The following is a 17652-nucleotide window of genomic DNA, read 5'->3' as shown; positions in this document are numbered from 1 at the left end:
TTTATTAGTTTATTACTTTGACTTGACCACTGTTTGGAAGGAGTTGGACCATTACCAGAATATTGATTGGAAGTGTGATGAAGATGCAAAATTGTATAAGAAACTTGTCCCACAGCAAAGAGTGTTTGCTTTTTTACATGGTCTCAATCCTATCTATGAATCCATCAGAGTACAAATTCTAAGTTCTAAGGATCTTCCTTCAATTCAGGAAGTCTATGCTCTTGTCCAGTCTGAAGAGAGCAAGAGAAACTTGGTGAACAGCACCGGAGGGGATGCAATTGTGTTGGCGGCAAATGTGGGTACCTCTATTAGTGGTGGACCTTCTTCCAAGAGAGGGGATCTCCAGAAGAAAGCAGAAGATAAGGAAAAATTGTAGTGCACTAATTGTCAGAAGCCCTGGCACACCAAAGATACTTGTTGGGATCTCCATGGGAAACCAAAGTGGGCTCAGGATCTACCTAAGAATCAAGGCTCAGATGTAATTAGAAGGCCCAGGCAACAAGGTACCAAGAAACACCACATGGCCAACATGGTTACTCAGGAGAATCAGCCCTTCACTTCTACTGTGAATCAAACACCACATGGCCAACATAGCTATTCTGGATCTGACCCAAGGGAGGATATTGTAAACTCCTTCTGTGACCATTTGGAGCTTTATGGTAGAGCAATTCGCCAGGTGGATGCTCCTCTCACCACCTCTTTTGCATCCACATCAGGTAATCCTACCACAACTTTCCATGTTGCTTCTCACAACCTTGACTCTCTATGGATCATTGATTCTGGAGCGTCAAAACACATGATTGGTATGTCCTCTTACTTTCGAACTTATCACCCTCTTTCTGAAAGAGATAAAGTGAGACTAGTTGATGGATCATACACTTCCATAGCTGGTCAAGGAACTTTCTCTCTTCCCCTCGGCCTTACTCTTTCTGATGTTCTTCATGTTCTAAAATTCCCTATGAATTTGTTCTCAGTCAGTAGTGTTACAATTCCTTAAATTGTTCTGTGACTTTTTTCCCTTCCTATTGTGTGATTTAGGATCTGGCCTCGGGGAGGACGTATGGTTGATGGACTCTATATGCTGGAGAATACGGTTGGCCTTCATGTTATAGAGTCTATGAGTCATTTCAGAAAGAGTAAAATATATTTGTGGCATTGTCGTCTGGGTCATTTGTCTTCGAGTCCTTGAAAGTTGTTTTCCCAGAACTGTGTAAGTCAGTGTCTGTTTCTAATTTTTCTTGTCAAACGTGTCAGTTAAGCAAGCATTGTAGAATTCAATTTTCTCAAAGAAATAGTAAATCTGAGTTTCCTTTTCACATTGTGCATTTTGATGTGTGGGGCCCTATTACTTTACCTTTTGAGAGTGGCTACAAGTACTTCATTACCTTCATTGACGATTATTCCAGATACACTTGGGTATATCCAATGCGAACCCGTGAGGAAGTACCAAAAATTATCCAAGATTCTCAGCGGATGGTCTTCACCCAATTTCAGACCGAGATTCAAATATTTCAGTCAGACAATGCAAAAGAGTTTTTTCATAGTGACCTCACGGAGTTCTTTGCTTCACATGGTTCACTTCATTGGAGCTCTTGTGTCCGCATGCCACAACAAAATGGTGTGGCTGAACGGAAAAACTGACACCTCCTTGAAATGGCACGGGGTCTATTACTCCATATGAATGTTCCCAAACGATTTTGGCTTGAGGCTGTCCTTTGTTCTACATACCTCATTAATCGAATGCCCTCTCGTTGGTTAGAGTACAAAGCCTTACATCAGCTTCACTTTCCTAAGGCCCCTCTTCTTTCTATCCCTCGTGTTTTTGGTTGTCGGTGCTTTGTCCAAAACCTATCTCCCATCCGAGGGAAATTGGACTTTCGTGCTATCCCGTGCATATTTCTTGGCTACACATTCTCTCAGAAAGGGTATCGTTGCTTTGATCCTTTTTCTCGGAGATTCTATGTCTCCATGGATGTTACCTTCTTTGAAGATGAACCCTTCTTTCTTGTTTCTCCTCAGGGGGAGTGTAGACATGAGGAGAAACTGGTTTAGCTTCCTCCTCTTCCTAATCTTTCTCCTCCTTCCCCTTCTCCTTCTGATCCTCCATCTTTCCGTGTTTTTTCTCGTCGTCGTAAAGGCCAACCAGGTTCAAGAGCTGTGGAGAATCCAGAAGCAGTACCTCAAGTGCCATCAAATTCCTCGGGGGAAGATCATACTCACTCAGGTAACTTGACTCCCAATGATGGTCCGGACCTCCCTGTTGCTAATGATCTTGACCTTCCTATTGCCCACAGGAAAGGTGTTAGGTCGTGCACCACTAAACACCCCATTTCCATCTTTGTTTCCTATGAGAACCTATCACCTTCATTTCGTGCCTTCCTTACCTCCATTGACAATATCCCTATTCCCAAGAATGTGGCAGAAGCTCTCTCAGTACCAGAATGGACAAATGCCATGAAGGAAGAAATTGATGCTCTTCACAAGAATGGCACGTGAGAACTTGTTGATCTCCCTAAGGGAAAGAAACCAGTTGGATGTAAATGGGTGTTGATTATGGAACCGTGGAGAGGTATAAAGCTTGTTTAGTGGCAAAGGGTTTTACTCAAGTATATGGAGTTGATTATGCAGAAACCTTTGCCTCTATTGCCAAAATGAACTCTATTAGAGTACTTTGCTCTCTTGCTGCCAATCTGAATCGGGATCTACATCAGCTCGACATCAAGAATGCCTTCTTGAATGGTGACCTTGAAGAGGAAGTTTATATGGTTTAACCCCCCGGTTTTCTAGCTCAAGGAAATGAACAGAAAGTGTGCAAGTTAAAGAAGTCTTTATATGGGCTGAAGCAATCACCAAGAGCTTGGTTCAGTAGGTTTCATACTGCAGTTCAGCAGAGGGGATACAAGCAATGTCAGTTAGATCACACACTGTTTGTAAAAAGGGGAGAAAGTAAAATGGCTGCCCTAATAGTATATGTGAATGACATAATTGTTACTGGTGACTGGAAAGATGAAATTCAAAGTTTGAAGGGCTTCCTTGCCACTCAGTTCGAAGTGAAAGATCTAGGACCTGCCAAATACTTCCTTGGAATTGAGGTTGCCTGATCAAAAAAGGGTATCTTCATCTCCCAAAGGAAATATGTCCTAGACTTGCTTAAGGACACTGGAAAGATTGGGGTTAAGCCAGCTGACTCTCCCATTGACCCCAACCATAAGTTAAGTGACAGCCAAGGTGAACCTCTTAAGGATGTGAAGCAATTTCAGAGGCTTGTAGGGAGATTGTTGTACCTCTTTATGACTCATTCAGACATAGCATATGCTGTTGGTGTCCTCAGCTAGTTAATGCATGCACCTAGGTCCACTCATCTTGAAGCAGCGGAGAGAATATTGTGATATCTTAAGAAGTTCCCGGGTGCTGGTTTATTATTCCAGAAACATGGACATTTGAGAGTTGAAATTTACACAGATGCGGATTGGGCTGGATCTCAAAGTGATAGAAGGTCTACTAGTGGTTACTGCACCTTTGTAGGAGGGAACCTTGTTACTCGGAGGAGTAAGAAGCAAACTGTGGTAGCTAGATCTAGTGCTGAAGTTGAGTACCGTGCAATGGCACACGGAGTAGCCGAAGGTATGTGGATAAAGAATCTATTGGGAGAGTTGGGTTTTCCAGTGAACAAACCCATGACTCTACTCTGTGACAACACGGTAGCTATAAGTATCGCTGCTAACCTGGTACTACATGATAGAACAAAGCACATTGAAGTTGACAAGCACTTTATCAGAGAGAAAATCATCACAGGCGAAGTATGCACTCCATACATCAGCTCTGAAGACCAACTAGCAGACATCTTTACAAAAGGGCTAAACCATTCTAGACACCAAGATCTCTGTGACAAGTTGGGCATGATTGATATCTATGCCCCAACTTGAGGGGGAGTGTTGACAGATGTATTGTATGTACTGTACACAGGTTTAGTGCCCGCAGGGGTATTTTTGTAATTTTGTAGACCTCTTGTGTTGTACGACCAGTATAGTATAAATACAAATGCTTCACTCGCATGAAGCAGTTCTTTTGAGGCCTTAAGTCTGCAGCCTCTTCTCTTCTCTTCTTTTTCCTTTCTTCTTCTTCTTCTTCTTTTGCTCAACTAAAGTGGAAATATATTTCACAATGTTGAACTTAGAGGTTTTGGTGCATTTGATATGGTATTAGATTGGTTGAATGATTTGATTCAAGCATGTTTTGGTCCACCATAGGTTGAAGAGGGGATGAAAGAGAAAAGAAGGTGTCTATGGGAAATAATGAATGGGGGAAGAATATATTGCCCAGTCTGATCCCTGTTTAGTTCAATATATGTTCTTACAGTTTAGATTGATAATTGAAAAATGCTCTATTAGTGGTATCAAGAAATGTATATTATGTTTGTAGAAAGTGTACACTAAGGCTGTGTTTGGTTTGAAGGAAAATGTAGAGAAAGGAAGTAAAACATGTAAAAACCTTGTATAGGTTTCCTTACCTTTTTCTTCAAACCAAACACAGCCTCATGTGATGTACAAGTTGTGGTAGGGTACTATGATAGTTGAAGAAAAGAATCTGTTTTGTGGCTGTAGCTACAAGTGGGAGGGTACTTTGTAAAGAGAACGAAGAAAATTGTAATCATTCATGGAGAGAGAGAGACGAGAGAGAGAAAGAGAAGAAGAGGAAGATATGATTGAGAGAAAAAGAAAAACTCCTTCTGGCTGCCGCCAGTTCATTATTTATATTAACTTAATATAAAAAGAATGGAGATTACAAGTATGCCCCTGGCGGCACTCTTTAGAAACAAATTAATAAGAAAGAAAGAAAATAACTAACTGACAACATCTTAAGCTGACAACCCACTAACAACAACTATAAAATAACAATTAGATAATCCTCACAACACTCCCCCTCAAGTTGGGCTGAATATGTCTATCATGCCCAACTTGTCGCATAACTCATTGTGTCGCGAGTATGGAAGCCCTTTTGTGAGGACATCAGCGAGTTGTTCCTTGGAGTTGACATAAGGGATGCAAATTTCCCTTTTTTCCATTTTTCCCTTATGAAGTGTTTGTCCACCTCAATGTGCTTGGTCCTCTCATGTAGGACAGGGTTGCTAGCGATGTTTATGGCTGCCTTGTTGTCACAGTAAAGAGACATAGGATTATGAACAACTCCAAGCTCCCCTAGAAGATTTTTTTAGCCAAAGGACTTCAGCCACCCCATGTGCCATAGCTCTATATTCAGCTTCAACACTTGACCTTGCTACTACACTTTGTTTCTTGCTTTTCCAGGTCACTAGGTTTCCTCCCACAAATGTGCAATACCCACTCGTGGACTTTCTGTTATCCACAGCACCTGCCCAATCAGCATCTGTAAAAATTTCCACCTTTAGGTGATTATGTTTACTGAATAGTAGACCTGTTCCGGGATACTTTTTCAAGTATCCAAGAACTCTCTCTGCTGCCTCCATGTGTGGTTTCTTAGGAGAGTGCATGAATTGGCTTAGAACCCCAACTGAATAGGCAATGTCTGAACGGGTCATGGACAAATAAATCAGCTTTCCCACTAACCTTTGGAACTGTTTCACATCTTTCAGAGGTTCACCATCACAGTCGCCCAACTTGTGGTCAACATCCATGGGAGTATTTGCTGGCCTTGCACCTAATTTTCCTGTGTCCTGTAATAGATCAAGGGTGTATTTCCTTTGAGAAATGAAGATACCCTTTTCTGAGCGGGTGACTTCAATTCCAAGGAAATACTCCAGGGGACCTAAATCTTTCATTTCAAATTTAGATGCAAGGAATTGTTTCAATTTTTGTATTTCTGAACTCCAATTTCCTGTAATGATGATATCATCCACATACACTATCAATACAGCAACCTGTTCCTAACATCTCTTCACAAAGAGTGTATGATCAGACTGACATTGTTTGAAGCCCACCTACTGAACTGCCATGTGAAACTTATTGAACCAAGCTCTGGAAGATTGTTTTAAACCATAAAGAGATTTTCTCAGCTTGCACACCTTATTTTCACTTCCCTTGGCACAAAATCCAGGGGGTTGAACCATGTATACTTCCTCCTCTAAGTCACCATTCAAAAAAGCATTCTTTATGTCCAGTTGATGCAATTCCCAGTCAAAGTTAGCAGCTAATGACAGGAGAACCCTAATTGAGTTCATCTTAGCTACTAGAACAAAAGTCTCATCATAGTCAACCCCGTACACTTGAGTGTACCCTTTGGCTATTAATCTTGCTTTGTACCTTTCAACTGTTCTGTCTGCTTTGTGTTTAATTGTAAACACCCACTTACACCCCACGGGGTCTTTCCCTTTGGAAGATCCACCAATTCCCAAGTTTGATTTTTATGAAGAGCATTAATCTCCTCCTTCATGGCATCTGTCCATTCGGGGCATTTTAAGGCTTCTACAACATTTCTGGGAATAGAGATGCAATCAACTGTGGATAGGAACGTCAAGGTCATGACCTGACTCCCTTTCTTTGAGCATGAAAGGGAGCAAGGTCCGGAATGGGGTGTTTGGTAGTGCATGACCTGACTCCCTTTCTTTGAGCAATAGGAACGTCAAGGTCATCCACAGTAGGAGTAGGGGTATCGGTAGATGCAACAAGGATTGGACTTACCTCCTGGGAGTCTAACGGTGTCGGTTGCTCAATGTTTGGCTGCTCCACATCTCTATCACATTGCTGATCTCTACGACGTGTACGTTGGAAGACACGAAAGGGAGCAAGGTCCGGAATAGAAGGAAGAGAGACTTGGTGGACCTGAACCTGCTTCTCCTCTTCCACACTACTACTCTCCCCCTGAGGAGAAGCTGGGAAGAATGGCTCAGACTCAAAGAAGGACACATCCATGGACACAAAAAACTTATGACTAACGGGATCAAAGCACCGATACCCTTTTTGAGAGGAGGGATACCCTAGAAAGATACAAGGAATGGACCGGGGGTCTAACTTACCTCGAGACGGAGACAAATCATGGACAAAGGCATGACAACCAAAAACTCTCATGGGAATGGAAAATAAAGGGGATTGAGGGAACAATTGATGAGGGGCCATGTAGTTCAGCACTTTGGAGGGCATGCGATTGATGACATAAGCAACTGCAAGTATAGCATCCATCCAAAACCTTTTTGGAACATTCATGTGTAACATCATCCCGCGATCTACCTCAAGGAGGTGTCTGTTTTTTCTTTCTGCAATATCATTTTGTTGTGGTGTTCTGGCGCATGAGCTCCTATGGATAGATCCGTGGGAGGCAAAGAACTCATTGAACTCACCATGAAAGTATTCTTTTGCATTGTCGGATTGGAAGATCTATATTTCAACATGGAATTGTGTAAATACCATCCTTTGGAAGTCTTTCACAATCTTTGGAACTTCGTCTCTACTACGCATAGGGAATACCCATGTATAGCGAGAGTAGTCATCGATCAATGTGATAAAGTACTTATATCCGCCCTCAGAGATTACAGTAGTAGGCCCCCATACATCAGAATACACAACATGAAAAGGAACACTTGATCTTTTATTATTTGAGGGAAAAGTTGTTCTACATTGTTTGCTTAACTGACACGTTTGACACTGGAACTCTGACATTGAACATGACTTAAATAAAATCGGAAACAAAGACTTTACTATTTCAAAAGAAACATGACCTAACCGACTATGCCACAAAAAAAATTTGACTCTTATTTGACTGACTATGTGACTCTGAGGATGACACTGAGAGACCAACTTTGTTGTCGAGAATGTAGAGACCATCCACTAGGCTCCCTCTACCAATCGTCCTCCCAGAAGTTAGGTCCTGAAAAACACATGAACCAGGAAAAAAGGTTACACTATAGTTTAAAGAGCTTGTGATACTACTAATTGAAAGCAAATTTATAGGAAGTTGAGGGACATGCAATACAAAATTCAGGTTAAGGCCATGGGGAAGAGATATTGATCCTTGGCCTACAATGGAGGAGAATGAGCCATCTGCAAGCCTCACTTTATCCCTTCCTGACAAAAGGCTATAAGTCTGAAACAAGTTTGGCTTACCGGTCATGTGGTTAGAGGCCCCTGAGTCAATGATCCAAGGGGAACCAGTGGGAGTGAGATGGAATGCAAAAGCCGTATTACCTGATGTAGATGCAAATGAAGTAGGAGTACTAGTGACTGAGCTATCCATCTGTCGCAAAGCCCTACCATATGACTCCAAGTGGTCTCTGAAGGAATTCATTATATCTTCCTTGGGGTCAGAATTATTAAAGTGGTCCCGGCAACCTGAGTATCTTGGGTTGCCACATGTGCTGCATTATGTGCTGTGTTCATCTTCTTCTGACCTTGCCCTTTACCCTGTTCTTGGTTCTTCACTGCCCACTTGGGTTTCCCGTGAATGTCCCAACATGTGTCACGTGTATGCCATGAGCGCCGACAGTGGGTACAAAACTTGTCTTTATCATCAGCCTTCTTGGCGTCACTTTTCTTCCCCATGTTGTTATTACTCATTGCAGCCAAAGCAACTTGTTGCTCCCCCTCGGTTGTAACCATCACACTCCGCCTACTTTCTTCCGGTTGAACAAGGGAGTATACCTCGTGAATCGACGGCAACTCTTTGCTTCCTAAGATCTGAACTCTCAAGGGTTCATAGGCAGGGTTCAGTCCCAACAGGAAGGCAAACACACGCTGCTGAGAAACTAGCTTCCTGTAGGCCTTAGCATCGTCATCATGTTTTCACTCTATAGCCTGATAATGATCCAATTATTTCAATATGGAAGTAAGGGCTGAATAATAGGAAGACAAACTACGATTACCCTGTTTACAGGTTGAGGATTCAGCTTGCAACTAGTAAACCTTGGCATAATGCCTTTGCTCAGAATAGGTAGTTTTGGCCTGTTCCTAGATCTCACTAGCGGTGTTTGCCCACATAAAGTTCTTCACATCAGGTTCCATGGCTGCAAGGAGACAAGACATCACCATACTGTTTTCTTGGTCCCACCTATCATGTTCAGCTGTCTCACTCTTGGGTTCTTTCACCCTTCCATTTATGTAACCAACTTTTCCCCTTGCCGTTACATAAGGTTTTACACTTTTAGCCCACTCCAGGTAGTTTAGACCATTTAAAGGGGTAATGGGCATGGGAAACATCATGTTTTCACCTCCCATACCAGCTGTGCTGCGGGTCGGTGTAACCCCCGATGAAGTTGAATCATAATTTGCCATAGAGTACTGCTGAACTCAGACCAAATCCCACACAACTACACAACAACCACAAACAGAATACCAACCCTCAAGAAATTTACTTCTGGGATGTGGAAAAGAAAACCAAAAAACTGCTGAAATCAACTCAGTGATGGTTTAGTCATTAAAACAACCTAGTAATCAGTCCAACACTAGCCAAGGCAGACGTTAGAATAGTATACTATCAGTCCGACTACTGCCCATACAGTCTAACAATCCAGCATCCAAACGAATGTATAGAACCAAGGAATAAGGCCTTCACACCATTGGCCAAAAACAAAAAAACAAGAACACATACCCTGTCCAGCACCTGTACGAAGGTGCCAACCAGAAACTGACTTCACAGGATCGAACAGAGAAGAAAGGGAGTCTCTTTCTGCATCGCCCTTCTTTGACTAGGGTTTCCTTGATATTACGACCAAGGAAGAACCCAAAGGAAGAGCCACAAGTAGTCTGCTAGGGTTTCTCTGTCTTCCACGTCCAAGAAATCAAAGAAGGAAAAGAGGATGAAGCAGGTACAAATAGGAGAGACCGAAATTCTTTTATAGCCCAAAACCTTGCTCTGATACCATGTAATCATTCATGGAGAGAGAGAGATGAGAGAGAGAAAGAGAAGAAGAGGAAGATATGATTGAGAGAAAAAGAAAAACTACTTCTGGCTGTCGCCAGTTCATTATTTATATTAACTTAATATAAAAAGAATGGAGATTACAAGTATGCCCTTGGCGGCACTCCCTAGAAACAAACTAATAAGAAAGAAAGAAAATAACTAACTGACAGCATCTTAAGCTGACAACCCATTAACAACAACTATAAAATAACAATTAAATAATCCTCACAACAAAAATGTTATGCATCTATTTTGTGGTAGCAGCTACAGAAGTTGTATTGGGAACTTTTTCTTCTAGTTTTTCAAGGAGATATGGCTTTTCTGGGATCCAAAATATATTTTTGTCAAATGGCCAGTTCTTGGGGGGTAATTAGAGGTGTAAATCGGGCAGGGCTGCCCGTTGCCTGACACGATTTTGGACCGGCCCAGCACGTTATGACACGAACACGAAGACCCATGGGTCGTGCCAGGCCCGACACGGAGGTCCATGTCGTGTTGGGCCGGCATGGCTCGGCCCAACTCGTGGCATAGCAAGAAGCATGGTCCGCCAAGCTCGTAGCGGGCTGCGCTCGGCCCGCCCAGGTATATAGTCATTGGGCCCCCCCAACAGCTATAAACAGCCATATTAGGGGGGTCTTTCTGTATTTTGCTTATGGGGGGTTGAAAAAATGACATAAATGCCCCCCAATGGCTATATAACAACTAGTTTAGGGGGGCATTTTGGGTAAAGTTATAAGTAACTTTTCAATAACCAAAATACCCCTCCCAACAACTAAATAATAGATAGTTTTTTGGGTATTTTGGGCAATTGAATTATGTTCAATTCCTATAAATAGCCCGCCCTATCCTCCATTCTCATCACACCAATTCAACAATTCTCTTAATCTCCTCTCTCATACTCATACATTCTCAATTATCTACAATCTGAGAAATTCTGATTAGCTGATTGTCTGATTCTGCATTCTCCAATTCTCAAGTCTCAACTTTGTCGAAGTTTCGACTTTCAACAAGAAGGCTTGCTCAACTAGCTCAAGTATCTCAATTCGGGAAGCTTGGATGTTGAAAGGATTCAACCGTTGAAATCAAGTTGGGATTTTGAACCGGCAATCCGGGTAAGTCGTATTAGATTAATTTTTATCTTTTTAGAATTAAAAAAAATGGCCGGTTCTGAAAATGGATTCCCCAACATGTTCATGGATGACATTCAATCGCATCACAATAGTGTTAGCACTGATGCGATTGATGTCGATGGAAGTGGAACTTTCACCCCCGGTAGTAGTGATACTAGGGGAAAAAGGAGGGCTTCTAAGCTGAGTAGCCCGGTTTGGAAAGTTTTCAAAGTAGAGGATATTGATGGGAAGGGGAAAAGGGCCATTTACCAAAAATGTAGGAAAGAATTTAGTTATTATAGCAAGGGTGGTACGGGTCATTTGAGCAGACATTTGCTCACACATGAGCGAGAGGAAGATGAAGGGAGAGAAACAACCCAAACACAGATCGGAAGGGGAACTAGTTTTGGTACTTTTAGATATTCACAAGAAAAAATGAGACAAGAACTTGCCAAGTATATTGTACATGCTGAACAACCGTTTATATTAGTTGAAGATCCAACGATTTGGAAAGTTTTCAAAGTAGAGGATATTGATGGGAAGGGGAAAAGGGCCGTTTACCAAAAATGTAGGAAAGAATTTAGTTATTATAGCAAGGGTGGTACGGGTCATTTGAGCAGACATTTGCTCACACATGAGCGAGAGGAAGATGAAGGGAGAGAAACAACCCAAACACAAATTGGAAGGGGAATTAGTTTTGGTACTTTTAGATATTCACAAGAAAAAATGAGACAAGAACTTGCTAAGTATATTGTACTTGCAGAACAACCATTTATATTAGCTGAAGATCCAAAGCTAGAAAAATGGTTGCGTAGTTCTGTAAACCCACAATATAAAAAAGTTTCTAGGAATACTATAAGATTTGATGTTTTAAAAATATTTTACTCATATAAACAAAATTTATTTTCTTTGTTAGCAAATCTTAATTATAAAGTTGCATTTACTTCGGATGTTTGGACATCCAATTTTAATATTAGTTATATTTGTGTTACCGACCATTTCATTGATGAAAATTGGCTTTTGAATAAAAGAATTTTAAGTTTTACTAGGCTTGAATGGCCACATAGTGGCCCAGCTATTGCTGCAAGTATTTTAAATACTTTGCATGCTTATGGTTTTGATAATGTCAGCAATAATGATTCTGCAATAAATATTTTAAAATCTCAATTAAAACCATGCTTAAATGGTAAATTATTTCACATTAGATGTGCATGTCACATCTTAAATTTATTTATTCAAGATGCCTTGAATATTATTTCTACTCATATTTCAAAAATTAGAAATTGTATTATATATAAAAATTTTAGGGGCAAGAAAACAAGAATTTAAATATTTATGCCAAAATTATGGTTTAAAATATAATAATTTTATATTAGATGTAAAGCATAGGTGGAATTCTACCTATGCTATGTTAGAAAGTTGTATATCTCATAAACAAATTCTTTCTGGTTTTTATAAATAAAAAATGCCTAATGATATGATATTTGAGGAAGACTGGGAAATTGCAGTCTGTATAAGAGATTTTTTAAAACACTTTTATGATGCAACAAATGAATTATCTAGAATTTATTATCCAACTAGTTGTAATTTACAATATCAATTAATGGTAATTAGTGATGTTTTGCTAAATATAGAAATAATCCACAATTTCAATGTGTTGAAATTATGGAAAATAAATTTAAAAAATATTGGGAAACATTTCTACCCTTTATCGTTTAGCTACAATATTAGACCCTAGGATTAGGAAAGTTGGTTTAGATATTTTACTTGAAACATATTATGAAAATATGAATATTGATATAGGAAATAAAAATGAATAAATTAATAATTTATTATTTGAAATGTATAGTTTGTATGAATCTGAAGTTTTTGAAATGTACAATTTGCATGAATCTAAAGTTTTAGGAAATATTCCTACAACTTGTTCATCTACTTCTTCTACTTCTGACCTTGAGCCCAGTAGTAGAAGAGAAAAACTTTTTTATTTAATAAGTAGACAAAAATCTACTAGTTCTACAACAAGTTCATTTACTGAACTTAATTTTTATTTGCAAGCAAATTTTTCTAATTTAGGTGAAGTATCAAATAATTTTGATATTTTAGCCTGGTGGAGTGATACTAAAGAAGCTGCATGAACGATGAGAGCATGGAGATGTGCATCTGCTTCAAGGATTGGCTAGATGCAAAAGATAGATTACAAGACAAGGGAGGGCATGATACAACACCGGACATCTGCTTCATGAATTTGATTACTTGTAGAATTTTTCATTTTTTCAAATTATTGTAAAATTTGTAAATTTTATTTAATTTATTTGATATATATTTTTTAATTTTTTAACAATGTAATTTTGTATTTTCAATTTGTAACCATATTGTATTTTTTATATTTTATTAATTTATTCCATTTTTATATTTCATTCATCCAAGTATGCAATGATCCAATCATTGTATTTGTAATTCACTAATTTGTACCATTCAAATTTAAATGAAATAAAATTCCTATTTTTCTTCCAATTTGTTATTCCATCATTCTTATTTCAATTTGGTTAAGTATTTTTTTTTCATTTATGTATTAAATAACTTAAATTTCTTATTTCTTAATTTTTTAAATAGTTCCTAATTCCCAAAGTTCATAGGGAAGTTAAATATTTTAGTTTTACAATTTTACTTAGAAAATAAATAAAAAATTAAAAAAAAAGAGTGCAGCCCGGTTCGACCCAGGTCCAAGGCCTGCCTTGTTGCCCAGCCCTGTATGGCCTAGGCCCACGTGCCGGTACAGCACGGGCTCGCGTGGGCCTGGGTTGTGGCCCATTACGGGCCGACCCCCAAAATTTCCATTGGGGAGGATGGCACGACCTATGGCGGCCGTGTCGTGCTGGCCTGGCATGACCCACTTTACACCTCTAGGGGTAATAAGAAAGTGAAAACCTTTTGGATCCATTTTCCATTTGCAGTGTGCTGGAAGGTGAGGAGGATAGGAATGGAAGAATTTTTTATAGGAATCAAGGAATTTAGAAAAACTGTGTGGTGGCATGGACTCAGAGCTAGTGGATTGGGTTTTGTCTTTAGCAGGTTTTGAGGGGAGGGGGCACTATTTGAAGCAAGGTGCAAAAATACAAAAAATTGCTAAAAAATAAAAAAAGTCAAAAAATTCAAAAAAGCCAAAAAATTCAAAAAAGAAAAAAATATAAAATATTAAACATAATATTAATAAGGCAAATAAACTTAAATTTTAAAACTAATGGTTTAAAAAAACCTATTATCTAAAATTAAAATACATAAACATAACATGTAAAGCATATTCAAATGAAAATTTAAAACTAAAATCAAACATATAAAACATTTTCAAGCATGTAAAGCCCACAATATCTTTTTTTCCTCAATTACAATACTTCAAGTAGTTATTGTGATGTAAAACATATTAAATTCCTGATTCTACGAGTTGCCTTTGTGTCACGCCCCTCGAGGCAAGCCCAAACAAGTGCATGTTGGGGTCTTAAATTCTTAATTCTCTCACAAAAAATAATGATTTTATAATTTTAATTGCCTTTTAAGAAGATATTTTATTAAGATGAATGAATGAACAACATTAGCAAATAGGGGGTCCTTGGAGCTTCGGTGAGTGAGCGAGCTGAGGGGTGTGGTCGTGCGCCTTTTGAAAGTGCTGCGCCTAGGACCTGGGCAAGGCCGCCTACCCTAAAATGCGCCTTGCCTGTGCGCCTAATCACGCCTTTTAAATCACTGGGGGAGTTAAAAGAGAGGACTTTGGTTCAGATTTTTGGAACACTTAAGAGTTATAATGCTTTGCTTGCTGATACTTGTTTTTTTCCTGATTGTAATGGGTGATGCCTCATCACCATCCTCTCTTGGAACTTTTATTTTGTCTTAGCAAAATTTTCTTTTATTTACCTTCAAAAAAGGTTGTGTCGTGGAAGCAGTCCATACTGCTCTCCCCTTAGTCCCTTTAGGACCCCATCCTTACAAGGCTATATTTTGGTCTCTTAATTCAAGGAATAATCACCTCACACCAAGACTGAGGCCTGTTTGCTAAGTCCTTCGTGGCCAACAAACCAGCAGGTGAGTATCAGATCTAGGCATCCTTGACAAATCTGCACCCAAACTGAATGCCAAAACCCTTGCTTCCCTGATGTCTAAGTCTCCAAGGTCCCTCCATTTCACCTTTTAACCAGAGAATAATAGTCTTTATTCATCTTTAACAATCAGACCCCCAAAACCATGGGAAATAGCCTCTTTCAAACCTTGAAGCACAGCTTGTAGTTTTTCTTGTATGGAATTTCTAGATCCTAGTTGTCTAGAAAATGCCATTTTGATGTCCCCATTATGATCTCTGAATGCACCACCTACACCTGAGTTCTCAGGATTCCCATGGCTACAGCCATCTAAATTTTTACTACTTGTACATGCCCAGTGTACTAGGTATCGAATATGATACCAAATATTGCATGGATACTTCTCGATGTACTCTATAGCATTAATATCTTTAGAATATATAAACTGGTATTTTTAAAAAACTATACTATAAATGCACTAATTTTAAAATATGTAAAGTGGTATTTTTACCTTTTTAAAAAATGTTAGAAATTTAATTAAATTTGGCAAGGCATAAGTTTTAAGACCAACATATTATGCCTCAGCAAGTGTCCTTAGTATGTCTTGACCTTCTATGCTGAGTACATAATTTATCCTTACCATCTTCTTCAGCCTTCTTACTTTGTTCCACCTTCTTACTTCCCATTCTAACTATAAGAGCCACTTGCTTCTCCTCGGGAGGATTCATCACATTCTTTGTTTTCTCAGGTTGAATCAAGGCATACACCTCTTGTATGCTAGGTAATTCCTTGCTTCCCAATATTTGAACTCTAAGATGGATTAAGATCAGTAAGGGCAAACACTGCTAAGATACGAGTTTTATGTAGGCCCTTTGGCCTTGGCATCGCTTTCTCAATCAATGGATTGGTAATGATCCAACTCCTATATAGATGTAAGAGTGGAGAAGTAATGACCCAACTCCTTCGACATAGAAATAAGAGTAGAGGAGTATGCTTTGCTTGATCCAAAAATTGTAATTGATACACTCTCGCATAGCATCTTTGTTTTGAATAAGTATGCTTTGCTTGATCCAAAATTTCATTTACAGTTTCAGCAGAAAAAGTTTCTTCTGAGAGTGCTGCATTGATGATTATAGCCAAGACATGATCATGCATTTCTCTTGTTTCCATCTATCATGTGTGAAGTCCACTCTTTTGAGGTTCAGCAACCAGTCAAATGTCCTTCCCCCAACAAACAATCTTACACCTTACCACTCTATATGATTCAGATCATATATATATATATATTCAACCCCTTGATTTGGGTATATGATGAACTGCTGTGATGCTAGATCTGGGTAAATCATTTGTCACCATATTCATAATGAGACCACAAGTTAAATGAGGTGCTGTTCATGAGTGGGTATTGGTTGAGCTGCTGAGATAACAGATGTGGCTGAATCATTTGTCGCCATATTCATAATCAGAAACAAGTTAAATGAAGTGCTGTCCAGCCAACACAGGCCTCAAAACAAACAGATCACAGGTGCTGTCCAGTCTACATAGACCCTAGCACACAAACACAAGTCTTCAGTAATTTAAGCTTTTTGCCAAGTGATAATCAGATATCCAGACATCTGTACACCGTGACACCATCGTCAACCAACATCAATTCCTGTAAATTTCACAATCAACCCAAAAAAAAGGTAAGTTGCAGGCCAGCTGAATCTTTTTACACATATTCCAGCTTTGTACTTGGTTTTCTCAGCCCAAAAAACACTGATAATAAGGAAAAAGAACAAGTCTTCAATAATGATTTCCGAGGGAAGATTAGGAATTAATCAGCCTTAAAACATCCTTTTTTCTCAGTCTTCAAACAACTTTTAAAAACAGACCCTTTGATCTGTATAAACAAACTCAGATGCAGCAAATACCACGGGAACCTTCATTGCTGATCCACAATCAACATTGCAGGCATACCCCTACAACCTCCAATTCCCAACGGGTCTTGATATAATAAAAACTATTGGCAGAGAAACAGATCTAAAACATTTTCAAAGCAGTCTTACATCACCAGTCATCTGCTCAGGTCTGTAAAGAATGCCCTTGGCATTACAACTAAGGGAAAAAGAACAAAAGAAGAGAAAAGGCTTGCTACCTTTGACCATTCCAAGGGAACTGAGTTATGTCTCTTTTCTTTTGATCACGCGAACAGAAAAATGAAGTCAAGAAAGGAAAGGATCAATTAGATTTCCTGTTTTGTTACCTTGATAATAGTCTTGGAAGAAGTGTAAGAGAGAATAGAGAAAAGACAAAGGAATGGAGAGAAAAGTTGAGTGGCAGTGGCGCAGTGCCCCACTCATTGTTTTATTGGACTGAACATAACAAAGGGTAAAAGGACTATATCACTATAAGTGCAAATTACAACAGCTTGAAGTTGGATGGCATGGTTGAAGGATAAATTGGCTTGTAGATGTCAGTTTGCAAATAACTTGTCTAACCTTCTTGAAGTTAGAGAGGGAGATGGATATCCATGCCATTCATCACCAAAGTTTAGTGGACTACTGGTCTGTTGTGGAGTGCAAATTCTTTGAGCACATAATTTTTAAATTTCTTGAATATTTCCT

At 39.3% G+C, this 17652-nt stretch overlaps 1 protein-coding gene across 1 annotated transcript in view; it reads left to right on the top strand.

Annotated features, from left to right (window-relative positions):
- Positions 1 to 17652, top strand: part of CYCB3;1 (cyclin b3;1) — a 36960-nt gene that overhangs the window by 17150 nt on the left and 2158 nt on the right. The gene's annotated exons all lie outside the window — the stretch shown is intronic.

This window comes from Nelumbo nucifera, chromosome 7 (genome assembly GCF_055504915.1).
Source record: "Nelumbo nucifera cultivar China Antique chromosome 7, China Antique-T2T, whole genome shotgun sequence".
Taxonomy (NCBI): domain Eukaryota; kingdom Viridiplantae; phylum Streptophyta; class Magnoliopsida; order Proteales; family Nelumbonaceae; genus Nelumbo; species Nelumbo nucifera.
This window is presented reverse-complemented; position numbering and strand designations above follow the sequence as displayed.